Genomic DNA, 15,738 nt, shown 5'->3' on the forward strand with positions numbered 1-15,738 from the left:
TGCATTCCACTAGCAATGTCTGAGAATTCCAGTTGATTTGCATTCTTGTCAACACATGGTATTGTCTGTCTTATTTTGGCCATCCAGATGGATGTGTAGGGTATCTCTTGTTCTTATTTTTTAAAATATTTTTAAATATTTTAAGACCTGGCTGTGCCAGGTCTTAGTTGCAGCAAACGGGATCTTTTAGTTTTGGCATGTGGGGCTTAGTTCCCCAACCAGGGGTTGAACCCTGGGCCCCCTGCATTGGGCGTGGGGAGTCTTAGCCATTGGACCACCAGGGAAGTCCCTGGTCTCTTGTTTTTAGTTTGCACTTTCCTTCTGACTAATGATATTGAGCATCTTTTCGTGTGCTCATTGGCCATTTTTATATCCACTTTTGCAGAGTGCTATCAAGTCTTTTTGCCCATTTTTCTATTGGGTCGACTGGTTCTTATTTATTTGTGCGTGTGCTTTTAATATCCTGGACTCTTGTTTTTATTGTGCTGGCTTTGACTTTGAAGGGTGACTCAGGAATTCTTGAATGAGAGTAGTAGGCCCAGGTGTCACTTACTGGCTTTTTATGGGGTCCCTTGGGAGGTTAATGGGGGATGTTCATGGCAACACTGTAATCTACCACTGTTGGTCCAACACTGTTGGACCCCCAACACAGGCCCAGGGTCCCTGGGGGGGACTGCTGCAGTGTGGGCTGCCTTTGTAACCACATAGTTTGGATTAGAATCCCAGCTCCATGGCTTCCTAGTTGTGGATCCTGGGACTTGAGACTATGATTCTCTGAACCTCAGTTTCCCTCTCTGTCAAATGAGCTAGCAGTACCGCCTCATAGGGTTGTCATGGAGAAATACTTGGCCCCAGGCCCAGGCTAGGGCCTTGCCATCTACCTGCACTTTGATGTGGTCATGCCCTGGGCCATGTGTGGAGGCTGGGATCCTTGCTAACAAGACCCACATGTTCCCCTGCAGGTCCCCGGGAGTCTCTGAGGAATTGGAGTTGCTGGAGGCTTTTTCTGGTAGGTTCCTGTTTGTCCCCACTTGCTGTCTCCAGCGTATTGCTGGGACCTCCTCGGGGTGGTGGGTCGAAAGTTGCTGGGTTGCCATATTCTACTGGTGGGTGGATGTGGTGGGGTTGAGGGGGTGGCGCTCCGTGTGGCTTCATGGGGTGTGGAATGGGCAGCACCATTGCCCACTGTGAAGGCTGTGGGGTCCTCCAGGATGGAATATTTTCTAACCGGATGCACTGCTGTTCAGACAGGGCCTGGGAGAAGGAGCTGCCCCGATAGTGCAGCTGTGGGACTATGCATTTTCTTCATCTCTGGGGTTCACGGGCACATGGCTTCTGTGCCCTGATGGTGGGCTGCAGTCTCGGAGGGGGCGGGGCCTGTGTGCAGACTCAGAGAGGGCGGGGCCAATGTGCAGGCTCAGAGGGGGTGGGGCCTGTGTACAGACTCAGAGAGGGCAGGGCCAGTGTGCGGGCCCTTGAATTGGGACGTTGGATGTTGGAGGAGGGTGCGGGGCTGGACACCGGTGTGCCACTGTGGTCACTGTGCCCAGTGGGAGACCTGGGTCCCAGTCGCGGCCCCTTTCATGCTGAGCGCCCAGGGCAGGTCACTCACCTCCATCTCCCCTTCCGTAAACCCCGCAGGGTCGCTGCAGTGATTCAGTGGGGTGCTGTGGGACAGCGTCTGGCCCAGAGGAGGTGCTCAAAAGTCCATCACCATTTAGGGCTTTTCGTGTGACCCCATTTTGTCACCCTCATGGTGATGCTGCAAAACGGACTGTTATCCTCATTTTAACAAATGAGGAAAGGGAAGCATGCATAGATCACCTGTTCCATGGCTCAGCTGAAAGCAGAGAGCTGGCTGAGACTAATTCTTTGACCCTCCCAGGGAACCCGGTGGATTCTTCCTCAATGCACCCATTTCACAGCCATTTCACTGGGCAGACTGAGGCCCATGTTGGGCATGTCTGTGCCCACTGCCCTCTCTGTCTCCACCACCCACCTGGTACCTCTGAAGGCAGGAGTCTCCCCAGAGAGCTTCTCCCCCAGAGTGACTGGAGGGAGGCCATAGGGAGCACTGGCAAAGTTTGGGGTGTCAGGGGAAAGAGAAGGCAGACCAGAGGTGGGTCAGTGGGCTGGGCACAGGCTTGTTTTTTCTTTGGCTGTGCAGTGCAATTTGTTGGATCTTAGTTCTCTGACCAGGGATTGAACCCAGGCCCCCGGCAGTGAAAAGCACCAAAGTCCTAACCACTGGACCACCAGGGAAATCCAAGCATAGGCTTGAAGGAGAGGATTCAGGTCCTGGCCTGGCTAGCCAGAGAGGGAGGCATCTTTTATTTTATGTTTTTTTTTTTTCAACCAGGGGAGGCAAGTGGTCCTGAGCAGGGACCCCAGAGCCTGACTGCCTGAGTGCATATTGCCCTCTGTCGCTTACCGTCTCTGTGACTTTGGGCAAGTCCCCTTGCCACCTCATACTTCAGTTTCTGCATCTGTAGAATGGGGATGGAATCAAATGCCCCCATAGAAATGGTGATGAGCAGATCGTTGCTAAGATCTTGGTGCTTTGTATTTTTGTTGAAGCAGTCAGGTGCCCTAGCAGAGGAGGGGGCTGAATCTGCAGGTCTCCTGTGTGTTGTCCTTGGCTCCCAGGACAGGGGGCTGCCAACTGTCCCTAGCCTGGGAGAGGCAGTCATGTCCCCCAGAGACCCCTATGGGTGTGATGAGGAAATGCCACTCCCTCTCCTTCCCCAACCCCCCACTCTTCCCGAGAGTCAGGAATTTGGGGGAAGAAGCAGAGACACATCCTGGAGGGTACATGGGGTGCCCACCCAGTCCGTGCCAGTGAGGATGGGCTGGTCAGTGGGTATGGGTGCTGGGGAGTAGGCACTGGGCCTTTGCAGATGTCAGCTTGGCCCCTTCCCAGCTCTGTGCCACTGGTTTGGATTGGTGTTCAGCCACTGGGGCTTGGGACATAGGGCATGGGCTATCCCAGGCACCAGTTCTCAGCAGGCAGGAAGCACTCACTTAGCACCCCCAGCATTTTTCTTTTTTTTAATATATATTTTCTTGGCCAAATGCTCAGGATGTGGGATCTTAGTTCCTTGACTGCAGACTGAACTCGCACCCCTGCGTTGGAAGTGCGGAGTCTTAACTGCTGGCCCACCAGGAAAGTCCCTCCAGCATCTTTCTTTACCTCTTAGTGATGAAGCTGTTCTTCCAGGACTGGAGAGGGTTGTCAGCCAGGCCTGGCTCCAGGGAGGGTTGGAGGAGGGTCTGAAGAGCCTCCACTCTGGCCCTAGGTGTTCATGGTGGGGTCAAGATCTGTTACCTTCTCCTCGGGCTGCTGAGTACCAGTCACTGCTGTTCCCCCATCAGGGCCACGCTGGTGCAGTTGGGACTGGGGCAGTGTTCTGGGAGGGACAGTGGGGGTGTGGTCACTTATGTAGCCCCATTCTGCAGAGGAGCAAACTGAGGCCGAGAGAAGGGAAAAGGTCTCTCTCAGGCTAAAACACTGAGAGGCAGATTGAGGGTGAGTTTTGGTTGTCTCGTCTGTGATATCCAGCCCTGGACTGGCATCCTGAGTCTCTGGGGTGGTTTTGCAGTGGGTGGACCTCCTGCAGTGCATGCATGCTAAGTCATGTCCAACTCTTTGCAACCCCCTGGACTGTAGCCTGCCAGGCTCCTCGGTCCATGGGATTTTCCAGGCAAGAATACTGGAGTGGGTTGCCATGCCCTCCTCCAGGGGATCCTCTTGAGCCAGGGATCTCCTGCATTGGCAGGGCAGATTCTTTAGCACTAGTGCTACCTGGGAAGCCTCCTGCAGACCCGGGTGCAAGTCCCAGGAAGCTGAGACACTTTTGTGCCTTGGTTTCCTCATCTGACAAATGGGTATCCTCCAAGGGTTGCTGAGGGCACTGCTGGGCACTTCCTGGCTGCTACTGGGAGATTTTATTCTTCTTCTGAATACATTCATTCATCGAACGATTCTTTCTAAAGCACCTACTGTGTGCCAGGCTCTGTTCTGGGGCTGGAGTTAGAGCTGGGAGTAAGACAGACAAGCATCTTGTCCTCCTTAGGCGAGACAGACAGTTCACAAGTCAGATACATTGTGTGTCCTTCAGTGGTGAAGGACTAGGGTGAAGAACCAACAGGAAGGGTGTCTGGGGAGTGCGCAAGTGGTCTGGGGGTTGCAGTTTCAAATGAGGAGGGTCAGAGTGGCCTCCCTGAGAAGGTGGCATTTGAAGACCTGCAGTCTTTAGAGGAAGGGTACAGGTCTCTAGAGGAAAGGTGACCCAGGCAGAGGGAACCGCCTGTGCAAAGGCCCTGAGGCTATATGGAATGGACCTCCTGGTTTGCAGGAGTCTGTAATGAGTCACCTGGTTGGGGTTTTCTTGAGTCAGGCCTCACTCCTTTGTTCCTGAGCCTTTGGGGCTCTCCAGTAGACAGGAGGGAAGGACAGCCTTGGAGGTTGTCTGCTTCCTGAGCCAGGCCTTTGGTCCCACAGCAGGAGTAGGTTTCATCTTGGAAACGGGGAGCATGGGCGACTCTGGTGGTGGTTCCCACAGAGGTGATCAGCCCAGCCAGGCTTTCTACCTGGCCTTCTTGATGCCTTTGAAGTTGGAAGGCAGGTGGCCTTGCCTGGGGTGTTTTTCCCTCCTCTCCTCCTCTGCCTCTCGGTCCTCCATCAATCCCCATCCAAGGCCTAATGGAGAGCCTTCCTCCTGTGGCTGAGTTATCTGCTTGTCACGCCAGTGGCCCACCCGAGAACGATAAAAGGGCTTTTTGTGTGCAAGCACTTAGCTTCCTCCTCTGGGGCGATCCATCACGTGTAAGGGAGGCGGGAGGCAGACAGCAGGGAGGGAGAGAGGAGGTCCCTCCCCCTGCCGAGGAAGCCAGTTCTCCCAGGAGCCCCCCTGGCAGGACCCAAGTGGCTCCTCAGCCCAGAGATGAGTCCTGTCTGGGGACAGGTGGGGCCAGCTGGGAGGGAGGGCCCCAGGGGGCATGGAGGCTGGGTGGATGCTCTGGGCTCCCCTCCCATGCCCAGGAGCTCCCAGTTGGCAGCTCAGGGGCCTTCTGAGACCCTCTTCACCCCATCACTGGGGGCTGGGATAGGGGTTCTGGTGGGCTGGGGTGGGGGTTCTGGTGGGCTGGAGTCAGGTTCAGGGAAACAGGTATTTCTGAGGAAAAAACCACAATCAGAGGCAGAAGGGAAGCTGTGTGTGGGTCAAGGGGGATGGAAGTCCTGAATGATCATGAAACAGCAGCTGCACTCTGCTTCAACACTTTGTTGTCCTTATGCCCATTCAACAGATGAGGAAACTGAGGCACTAGAGGTGATGTGTTAGAGGAGGTGGCATTTGGACCCCTAAGCTAGGTACAGGTTTTGACCCTGCAGTAGGGAACTGCTTGAGGGTGGGGGTATAGGTGGGAAAGTGGGGTTTGGCTGGGCCTTGAGTCTCTCCCAGTGTGGTGCCTGGTAGTGTATACATGAAGGGTGAGGAGTCAAGTGTGGCTGGATGCTGAAGATGGGTGGGAGGGGAGCTTTCTGGGTCTCCTGGGGAAGATCAGGACCAACCAACTCCCAGGCAGACAAGTGGCCAATTGTATGTGGTGGGGGTTGGGGGAGGTTCAAGGCACTGGGACAGGCAGAATCACAACTGTCTGGACTCTGTTTGCCCCACCTGGGCAGTGGGTTGATGGGCATGTCCCTAGCTGGGGGGGCCCTGGTCCCTCCGTTGGGTGGAGGAGGAAAATGCATAGGTGGTTCTCTCTCCTTCCAGTTCAGGGTGCTCAGCCCTAGCCAGCTGTCCTTCCCCCGCCTTCCTTCCCCTTCCCCTCCTCTGTCCATCCCGCATTGCTCCCTGCTCCTCCTCCCTTTTCCTTCCCCTCCCCTTCCCACAGCCCCCCTCCTTCTCTCCACAGGCTACCCTCAAATGACAGCAATTAATGGTGCCTCTGATGGCGGCTGGGAGGACGAGGCTGACAGTTGAGCGTGTCTGCCTGCGGCTGGCCCTCTAATCGGGCCCGGGGGACGCCCCTCCCGCCCGGGCTCCCAGGCGCTGCCTGCCCGCTCCATCACTCACAGGGCAGCCGGAGCCGCCCTCAGACAGGCACACGGGAGGCCGGCACAGCATCTGCACCTCAGTTCCCGAAGCCCCCTCCCCTTCATCCTTTTCCCATCATCCTTTTTCCTACATAAATGAGTGGGCTCCGGGGTCACCCTGTCCTGCCCCAGTTAGTATATTCATGATGGCCTGACTGCCAAGGCATCCTTCTCTACCGGGAGGTCCTCTCCACCAGCTAGCTCCTGTCCCCAGATGACCTCTCAGGGTGTACCACACCACTCTCAGGGCGAGCTCCTCCCCACCTGGCCTTCATCCTTTTGTGTCCTCTCTCCTGGGAGGATTGAGTTGGGTGGAGTCAAGGAGACTTGTCCTGTCCTGGACAGCAGACATCCATTAAATGCTGGAAACTTGGCAGTCTGGAGCCTTCAGTGGTGGGGGCAGCTACCTGGACCTGGAGTCTTGTCTGGCAGTTAGGGACTTGTGCGTGTCTAGGGGACAAGAATCCTGGCCAGCCCTGTCCACAATGGGCCGGGTCCTTGCTTGTTCATCATTTTGCAGTAGCAGTAACGAGGCCCCTGCTGTATGCGGGCCTGCAGAAGTACTTCACCTTGGTGCATTTTACTCCACAATAACTCTCCAACGATCATGCTATTTATAACCTTGCTTCGGTAGATGGGGAACCTGTCAGATAGAGAGGCAAAAGTGATTTTGCCTAAATGACTCAGGAAGGAAGGGATAAATCTGGGATTCAACCCTGATCTGCCTTGTCCAGGGCTGATAAATCAGGGCCTTTGGGGAAACTTGAGGGACAGTAAAGGAACCAGCAGACCTGAGCTGGAAATGAGAATATAGTCCTTGAGCATGGGGATTGGAGTTAGTGGTGTTAATTTATGTATATATTTTTCTGTTACAGTTAAAATGAAAACCAGCCTTATTGAGATGGAATTAACCTGTAAAAAGATACACCCATTTTAAGAGTTCAGTTCCATGAGTTTTGGCAGAATGTAAACATTCATATGACTACCACCATCAGGAGGGTTTCTATCACCCCCAAAAAATCTCCATCTCCCAGCACCGACTGACCTGCTGGCATAAGGTTATAGACTCGTCTAGGTTTTTGCACTAAAATTATCTTAAAAGAGTGTGTACTTTTTGGTGTTTGGCCTCTTTCACTGTGTAAAGTTTTTGAGATTCATTTGTCATCGTGTGCTTATATGATTCCATTTGTTTATTCACTCATGAGTTGATAGACCTTTAGGTTGTATCCAGTTCTTGGCTATTAATGAATGAAGCTAGAAAGTCTTTAAGCCACTTTGCTTTTTCGTGCCTTATTGCATTGGCTGAGGCCACAGGGTAGCACTGACTAGAAGCAGCTGGCTGTGGGTGTTGTCCTAAATACTCCCATTTGACAGATGAGGAAACTGAGCCTCTGAGGGGTCAGGTGACTTATGGAAGGTCATTCGGTGAGAGTGGAGTGCTGTTTCTCCATCTCCAAGCTGGGAAGTACCAGCCCCATTGTTTTACCAATGTGCTTGCTGGTCCAGAGGGTCACCTCAGAAATCAGTGGCTGGGCGGGGGTGCCTAGAATCACCCTTCTTTCCCCCTGGGTTTCCTCTGCCCGGGGAGATGAGGGTATAAAGGGCATTCTGTACCTTCTGCCTTTCAGGTCACAGCACTGTTGAGTGAATGCCAACTCTGTGTTTCAGTCACAGAGACCTTCTGGGGAGCTATTTTGGGGTGAGGAAGCCCAGGAATGGGGGGAGGGGAGACAGAGTAGAGCGTCCCCTCCTTCCTTGCCCAAGGAGTGTGAGCTAAGATGACTTTTCGGGGAAGGAGGCCTGTAAATTAAATAAGCAATCCCGTAAATAAATAAGTAATGAAATTAGTGGGGTGCCTAATTACATCAGATTCATAATTATGGATGGATGCCTGCCCGATAATTGTACTTGTTTTTAATCTTCGGCTCTGACATGTGTCTCCTTCCATCTGATAGGATTCCCTGCCCTCAGCTGGTGGGAGGAGGGAGGCCCTGCTTTTGGGGGCTCCTGGTGAGCCTAGGTGGTGGTAGGGCCCCCCAGACCCCACGGATCCAGGTGTACTTGTCTTTTTCCTGCAGTCAGGTTTCTAAACCTTTTGAAATTGCAGCAAATGACAGCAATAACAAGAACAGGGTTTATCGTAGTAATCATGCTGTACTTTACCTATTATAATTTATTTAATTTTCCAGCCCTGCCTGTGAAGTAGAGATTGTTGTCATCTCTACTCTGCTGATGAAGAAATTGAGGAATAGAGAGGTTAAGTGACCTGCCTGAGGTCCCACAACCAGTGAGATTTGAACCCAGACTGTCTTCCCTAGAGCCTGCATCCTTCTGGGTCTCCTGTCTTCGCCTCTAGGTCATCTTGTGTGGGACACACACATCTGGAGAGCTGTCTCTGCTAGACATGTGCCCTCAGAGGGAGATGCTAATTTAGGGGGGCTCAAGGCCTCAAGAGGTTTAAGTGCTGGAAAGATCAGGTCATGCCTTCCACAATTGCTGTAAATCCAAACAGAAACCATTCTGAAACATGACACGTAAAATTATGTTTCATGTAATGAGAAAGCAAGCCCGTTTGCAGAAATTAAAATGACTTCTTTCTAGATCTTTCTTTTTGTGTCTTTGGTTTGCTGGCTCTTTGGGCACTCCTGGTCCTGCCTATGGTAGGTACTGTGCCAATGATCACTAGACCCAGCCCATTTTCCAGATGAGAAAACTGAGGCTTAGTGAGGCAGAGGACCTTGAGTGAGGTGCTGGAGCTGGCATTCTAACCAGCTTTTACCATCTGGTTTGGGGCCATGTCAGGTCCCTGGCATGAAGGGGGGGTGCCTCTCCTGTTTGAGAAGTGGAGGGGCCATGCACCCCAAAGGCTGGCTTCACCAGGTCCCTTGCTGTGCTTGGGAGCCAGGAGATCAGCTGTGCCCACCTCATGTGGGGGACAGAAAGGATGGAAGTGGCTGTGGGGCATTGTTGTTCTCACTTGCCGTCTCTGGAGACCCCAGACCCCCCAGCCAAAGTCACTGCCTGTTCTTTCACGGTGTGCCCTATGTCTTGGACATCTGACCCTGTCAGGGGCAGTGGGCCCTGAGCTCTTGGGACACCCAGGCCTCCACCAGGAATTGCCCCTTTGCAGACTGCAGGGAAGGAGCACCCTTCCCTTTCTGGGGTGCCTGATGGGGCCTGCATTTCTGAGAGTCCAGCAGGAGCTGCAGCTTGGGCTAGTATGCAGCATGCATGTGCTGACTTTAGTCTGGCGGGGTTTGGGGGCTCTCCTGTCCCTCTCTGTAGCCTGGGATGGAAAGGGGAATTGAGGACAGACTCACATGAGGAATTGTGTGTGTCCATGTTGTTCCTGAGGGTTGGAGCAATCTGGGGAGGCTGCCTGGAAGAGCTGGAACAAGCCCGTTGAATGAAGAACAAACATACCTTTGTTGAATAAGAAACATACTTTGGAGGAACTCATGTGTAAAGTACCTCAAACAGGCGTAGAGAAAATGCTACATTTATTACTCAAGCTAACACTTCCTGATTTTTTTTTGCTTGCCTTGGTGCTGTGTGAGTTTGCTGTTATCATTATTATGAACCCTAGAGTTTCTAATGATTCTTGCCTATATATTTTATGCCAGGCTGTGTTCTAAATCATGTCATATACACCCACTCATGTTCTCCCCAAGGCTGCCGTATAAGGTAAGGGCTAATATTACCAGCCCTGTTTTATGTGGAAGGATGCTGCAGGCACAGAGAGGTTAAGTGATGTGCCTGAGGTCACACAGCTGGCAGCTGGCAGAGCTGGGATTTGAACCCAGGAAGCTTGACTCCATGGCACCTGCTGTTAATTGTGGGGACTGTGCAGACACCACCTGCAGCCCTCCCTGAGCCTGGAGCCAGACTGAGTCTCTTGGCAGAGCTGCACCGGCGGTGGGCCAGGCTCCATGTGTAACGTAGGGCCCTCAGGCATGCAGCAGCTGCTCTGGGCTGGGCAGGACTGGTCAGGACATGAGGGGGTCTGCTTCCTGCCTCCTTGCAGCCAGCCTGGTGTCCCCATGGCCTCCTGGGAGAGGGGGTGGGTTGTCATACTCAGCCAACAAGACGCCAGGCCCTTGCCTTGTGGATCCTATGGGCTGATGGGGAGATGGACAGTGTAGTAAACACACATGCTCTTAGAAAGCAGGGAAATGCTGGCTGTGGAATAACAGGGTGGAGCAATTCAGCTTTGGGGTGGGGTGCGGTGGGGGTGGGGGGCTACTTGTCTTAGGTCAAGGAATCACAGGTAGTCTCCACGGAGGTGACAGTCGAACTGGAACCTGGACCAAAAGAAGGAACCAGACCTGTGCAAGGAAGAGGGATGAGCCAGCTGGGTAGGGAGACCAGCTTATGCAAAGGCCCTGGGGTCATGATGCCCCAGGAATGCTGAGGAGGCCTACCTGGCTGAAACAGAGTCAGAGGCACCAGGTTAGTTCTCAGGATCTGAGGCCGTTCAGTAGGCCTCAGGGGTTAGGCCCTCACTTTTAAGGCAGAGATTCATGGCCTTGGTTTCCTTCTTTTGTTCTTTTGCTAGCTGGTTAATTTACATTTACTGGGCACATGGAATGTTCCAGAGTCAGAATGATGGAAAAAGTCAGGCATCATTCGTGCCTTTGAGGAGTTTAGTGTCCAGAGGGAAAGGTCAGTTAAACAAGTGACATCAAGGGTCACACGGACAGAGTTCAGACCATTACTGGAGCGTAACAAGTTTCGAATTTGTCTCCGGGTCAGGACAGGCTTCTCTGGACAAGTGTCAATGGAGGCGAGACATGAGGGTGATTCGTTAGGACTGCTGAGTCGTGGTAGAGACACATTTAGGCTGGTTTAGGCCACAAGGAGGAGTCGATGGGCGCTCCTAATGGCAGAGTGTCCAGGGTAGGGCAAGTTCAGGCATGGCTAGATCCAGGGGCTCAAACCACACCTTGGAGAGCTGGCTTTGTGTCAGTTCTGCTTCCTTCTGTGTGGGCTTTGTTCTCAGGCAAGTTCATGCCTCCAGCACAGCAAACCAGGAGGAGGAAGAGCCGCCTGAAGCCCCAAGAACAGGCCCCCTTGCTCTTTGCCATTTCCTTACTGAATGAGGCCTTCAGTGTTGGTTCAGCTACTTTTACTGTTGGGTGGAGGTGGCCAAGGTAAGGGGAAGGAGTGTCCCCAACTCAGATGCAGTCAAGGAAAGGAATGAGGCAAATGGGAGGGGTGGGGATTGTGGCTAACCAACCTGCTGGATATTCTGATTTTTTTCCTAGAGAAGCTGGAAATCTGGATTTTATAAGCAATGCCCTAATTTAAAAACAAAACAAAACATTGTATATGCCAGAAAGAGCTTCCCTGTTGGCCACAGCTGCCCGTCATCCTTCTGTGGCCTCTGTGCTTAGCTGTGACTTTCGTTTCAAAATATTTTGCCCTCCATGATCTAGGCAGACTGGTCCATGGAATGTCACAGAAGGTCCTAAGACTTGGGAAGTCACGTTTTAGGCCTCCAGAAATGCCATCTCCACAAGTGGAGGCCTGAGGCTGCAGAATTTATCCCAGCACTCTCCAGAGGAGTTCAACCTGGTCTGAGAGACGATCTAGCCCAGTGGTTAGTGACCGGGGCATTCAAATACTGACTTTGCCACTCCTAGCTGTATGCCCTCAGACAAGTCACTTCACCTCTCTGTCCCTTGGTTTCCCCATCTGTAAAACGAGAATGACAATATCCTTTTGGGTTGTTGTGAGGCATCAGGGAACATGTGGGAAGCCTGTTCTTCCCAGTGCCCCATGTTGGGAGGGTGTGTGTCCCTGGGCTGGTATAATTTGTCCTTCCTGGGTTGAGCCCTGGCCATCTGGGGCTGGTAGTGGCCAAGAGCTTTCCTGGACACCTTCATCCTCTGCTCCTGGGTGTGGGTCCCCCTCCCCCAGCGATCCTTGCCAGTTGCTCTGTGCTCTTGGCTGCACGATGGCTCTGCACTTTGACGTGTAGCAATTAGCCCTGCCCGAGGCCAGTTCCCAGCTGTTGCCGGTGGGGGCAGCCCCTTTTAAAAATAAAAGTAGCACATAGGAAACTAGCCCTAGGGACCAGTTCACTGCCTTTAGCCAGCACGGCCAAGGGTTTAATGTGATGCTTTTGTGCCTGGAAGAAGTGATGAAGTACAGTGCATTTGGTCCCCTCAGGGAGGCCCCCTTCCTGCCAGCTGCCTATGAGTGGCTTATGGCTCCCTCTTTCAGGGAAGGATGTCTGGGTTCTTTGGGATCTGTTCTCCTCTGGCTCAGCCTGGGTGGGGAGCCCTTGGGGGCAGGATGATTTCAGTAAAATGCTCGAGCGTCTACTATACATGGGAATGCATATATGTCAGTGCCGCCCTCTCAATTCATCCTCCCCTGGCCTGCACCCGTCTCACTGTGTCTGTTCGCAACGTCTGCATCTCTGCAGATAGGTTCATCAGTGCCATTTTCCTAGACTTCCATGTATATGCGTTAACGTATGATGTTCATTTTTCCTCTGACTTCATTCTGTATGACAGGCTCCATATGCATCATATCACTGCAAATGACCCTGTTTCATTCTTTTTGATGGCTGGGTAATATTCCATTACATATGTGCTGCCACTTCTTTATCCATTCATCTGCCTGAATTGTATTTAAATCACACTTAGAGATCGGTTTTCGGACTGCGAAGCCCTACACGATCCCTCCAGGCCCTCCTCCCCTGCCGTGCTTTTCGGGCTCCTCGTGCTCCCGGAACTCACCAAGGACAGCAGCCTCAGGGGCTCTGCCCTGGCTGTTTGGTCGGCTTGGGACACTGTTCCCTGAGAAGTTTCCACATCTCTCTCTCTCTCTCTTACTCCATCCAGGCCACTGTTGAACTGTCACCTCCCCAGAAACTACCCGTCCATAGCTGCTGCCGTTCCTTGATGTCATCACATCTTGTCTGTTGCTGACTTCCTCACCTTTTCCCAAGTCACCCCCACGGGGGCAGGGAACCTTTTCTTGTTCCGGCTGTATTCTTCGTGCCTGGTGCGTATCACTGGGGCTCCCTAAATGTCCGGTGTCTCCAGGCCTGGGGTCAGGGACTCTTAGAGGTGGGCACAGCTTTCAGAAGGTCAGTAAACTGGATTGGAATGGAGTCTGTTCAACCAAACCACCTTTTTATTTATTTTGAATTGAGATGAAATTCACATCGTGTAAAATTTACCATTTGAAAGTGCACAGTTCAGGGACTTCCCTGGCGGTCCAGTAGTTGAGTCTGTGTTTCCACTGCAGGGAACACCAGTTCAATCCTTGGTCGAGGAGTTAAGATCCTACATATCACGTGGTGCAGCCAAAAAAAAGGTGCATGACTTATTGGTGTTTAGTATTAAACAATGTTGTACAACCGATAACTTCTGTCTAATTCTAAAACAGCTCCATCACTCTGTAAGGAGCCTCCGAACAAGCACTCTCACCCTTCCTCCTAGCAAATCCTGGCAGCCACCAGTTGGCTTTCTGTCTCTTTGGATTTGCCTGCTCTGGACATTTCCTATAAATGGGATCATACAAAATGTGACCTTTCGTGTCTGACTTCTGGCCCTGGGCATGATGTTTTTGAGGTTTGTCCACGTGGTTGCATGAATCAGTATTTCATTCCTTTCCCCTGCTGAAGAATGTCACATTGTATGGATGGACATCCACAAAGTCACCTTCTGTTTATCAGTAGTCACTCGCTTAAATCTGGGAGTGCTGGGCTTCAGGAAAGGAAAGGAAGAGGTGAAAAGAGCCAGATGTTTCTTTTTTTTTTTTAAGTTTCGTTTGTTTGTTTTTGGCTGCACTGAGTCTTCACTGCTGTGTGCCAGCTTTCTCTAGTTGCGGCAAGCAGGGGCTACTCCGTAGTTGCGGTGCGTGGGCTTCTCATCACGGTGGCTTCTCTTGCTGCAGAGCATGGGCTGTAGGGTACACGGGCTTCAGTAGTTGTGGCGCACAGGCCTAGTTGCTTCTCGGCACGTGGGATCCTCCCAGACCAGGGACCGAACCTGTGTCCCCATCATTAGCAGGCAGATTATCATCTACTGCGCCCCCAGGGAAGTCCCAGCCAGATGTTTCTAACTCGTTTTTCTCTTTCTCTTCCCCTAAACCCCACTCTGCTCCCAACCTTATCTTAGAGCCTGGCTGGGTCAGGAGCAGCCACGACGGGAGGGAGTGAGCAAGGATCCCTTCCACTTGGGGCTGGAGGCTGAATGGGAGCCATGACCGTGGGTTCCCTCTGGTCTCCTGAGGCTCCTCCCAAAACAGATGTAGTTTCTGCTGACCCTAACAGAGGCAGCAGGCAGGGAGGTGTGCCCCCATTTCTCAGCTAAGCAGACTTATGTCTGCAGAGGCTGAGATCTTGCCCAGGGCTGCTTGGCCTAGGGACCCCTCCTGCTTCTGTGGTCCCCATCACCGTGTATTCTGTAACGTCACTGATCTTTCCCATCGTCCAAAGCTTTGCCCACAGACAGGTTCCTGGAAGTACATGCTGGTGAATCTTGGTTTTTTAGAACACTGAGGGATGCTCGCCATCAGAATCTTGGGGAAGGAGGACTTCTTTTGCTAAGCAGATGGCCACACACTAACGTATTCTGAACAAGAGCTTGGTTTTGGTGGCTGGCTCTATCTCGAGGGGGCTGCCTGGGGCTGTTTCTGGTCTGTGATGATTTCCCATCTTCACAGAGTCACTCAGCAAACCATTTCATTCCCTGGCTCCTTGTAGGGCAGAAACAAGAAGTGACCGTGGAATGACCTGGCCCAGCTTTGAACCTGCCTGAAGCATAAATCCCTCTGGTGGGGGTTTGGGGTGTTACTCCTGATTCCAGGGCCAGCCTCTGAGAAAGTCTGGGAGCAGGTCTGTGTCCAAAACAAACAGAAAAGAACAAAAGGAACCCATGCTTTCTGACCCGGCTGCTTTGGGCTCCACCGCCTGCCTATTTGGTGGGGCTAGTTTGGTGGGGCTAGTTTGGCTTACTCTTGAGATCCTCTGATGGTCAGGATGAGAGAGGATGGGCGGGATCTTTGGTTTAAAAATACAGCATTCGATCACTCACATCTTTCTGTGCCTCGGTTTCCCCACCAATAAAAGAAAGCAGATCTTCAGAATGCTTCCATAATCCTCCGGAGTGTTTTCTTGGGAGAGGCTGAAGGGTGAGCTGATGAGAGTCAGCACACATGTGGCCTTCCCGTGGGCCTCTTCAGGGGGTCTCCTAGTGGCTGTTCTGGCCCCTCAGCCGGTTCAGTGGCTACGAACCTTGGTCACATGCGAATCTGATCTGCTGCAAACCCTCTATGGCTCTCCTCTGGTGGATGCAAGCCAGATTTGCGCCATTCAAACCTCAGTTCAACCACTTCCCAGCTGTGTGACCTTGGGCAAGCCAGTTAACCTCTCTGGGCCCGTTTCCTTCTTTGTATATTGAGTGCTCCTGCCTTTTGTTGTGCTGTGCTGAGGACAGATGGGTTAACTGATGAAATGCTTACAGAGCGCTTGGGACCCAGGATGAGTTACTATTACTACTGTCATCATTATTAAAATATTTTTTTTGTTTGTGCCTAGTCTTAGTTGGCTGGAGAAGGTAATGGCAACCCACTCCAGTGTTCTTGCCTGGAGAATCCCAGGGACGGGGGAGCCTGGTGGG

General features: G+C 52.4%; 1 protein-coding gene across 31 annotated transcripts in view; it reads left to right on the forward strand.

The window, feature by feature from the left end:
• NCOR2 (nuclear receptor corepressor 2) overlaps positions 1-15,738 on the forward strand; it is a 236,371-nt gene that overhangs the window by 33,647 nt on the left and 186,986 nt on the right. For 4 of the 31 annotated variants that reach the window (XM_069557629.1, XM_069557637.1, XM_069557622.1 and 1 more), the window contains exon 2: positions 963-1,009. The exons of 24 other annotated variants lie outside the window; for them this stretch is intronic. The gene's annotated coding sequence lies outside the window, so the exon portion shown is untranslated. Of the gene's footprint in view, positions 1-962; positions 1,010-12,951; positions 13,115-15,738 lie in introns of all 31 variants that reach the window. 3 more of the 31 variants (XM_069557625.1, XM_069557631.1, XM_069557624.1) reach the window with 2 other exon arrangements.

Source organism: Ovis canadensis, chromosome 17, assembly GCF_042477335.2.
Source record: "Ovis canadensis isolate MfBH-ARS-UI-01 breed Bighorn chromosome 17, ARS-UI_OviCan_v2, whole genome shotgun sequence".
NCBI classification, from domain to species: Eukaryota; Metazoa; Chordata; class Mammalia; order Artiodactyla; family Bovidae; genus Ovis; species Ovis canadensis.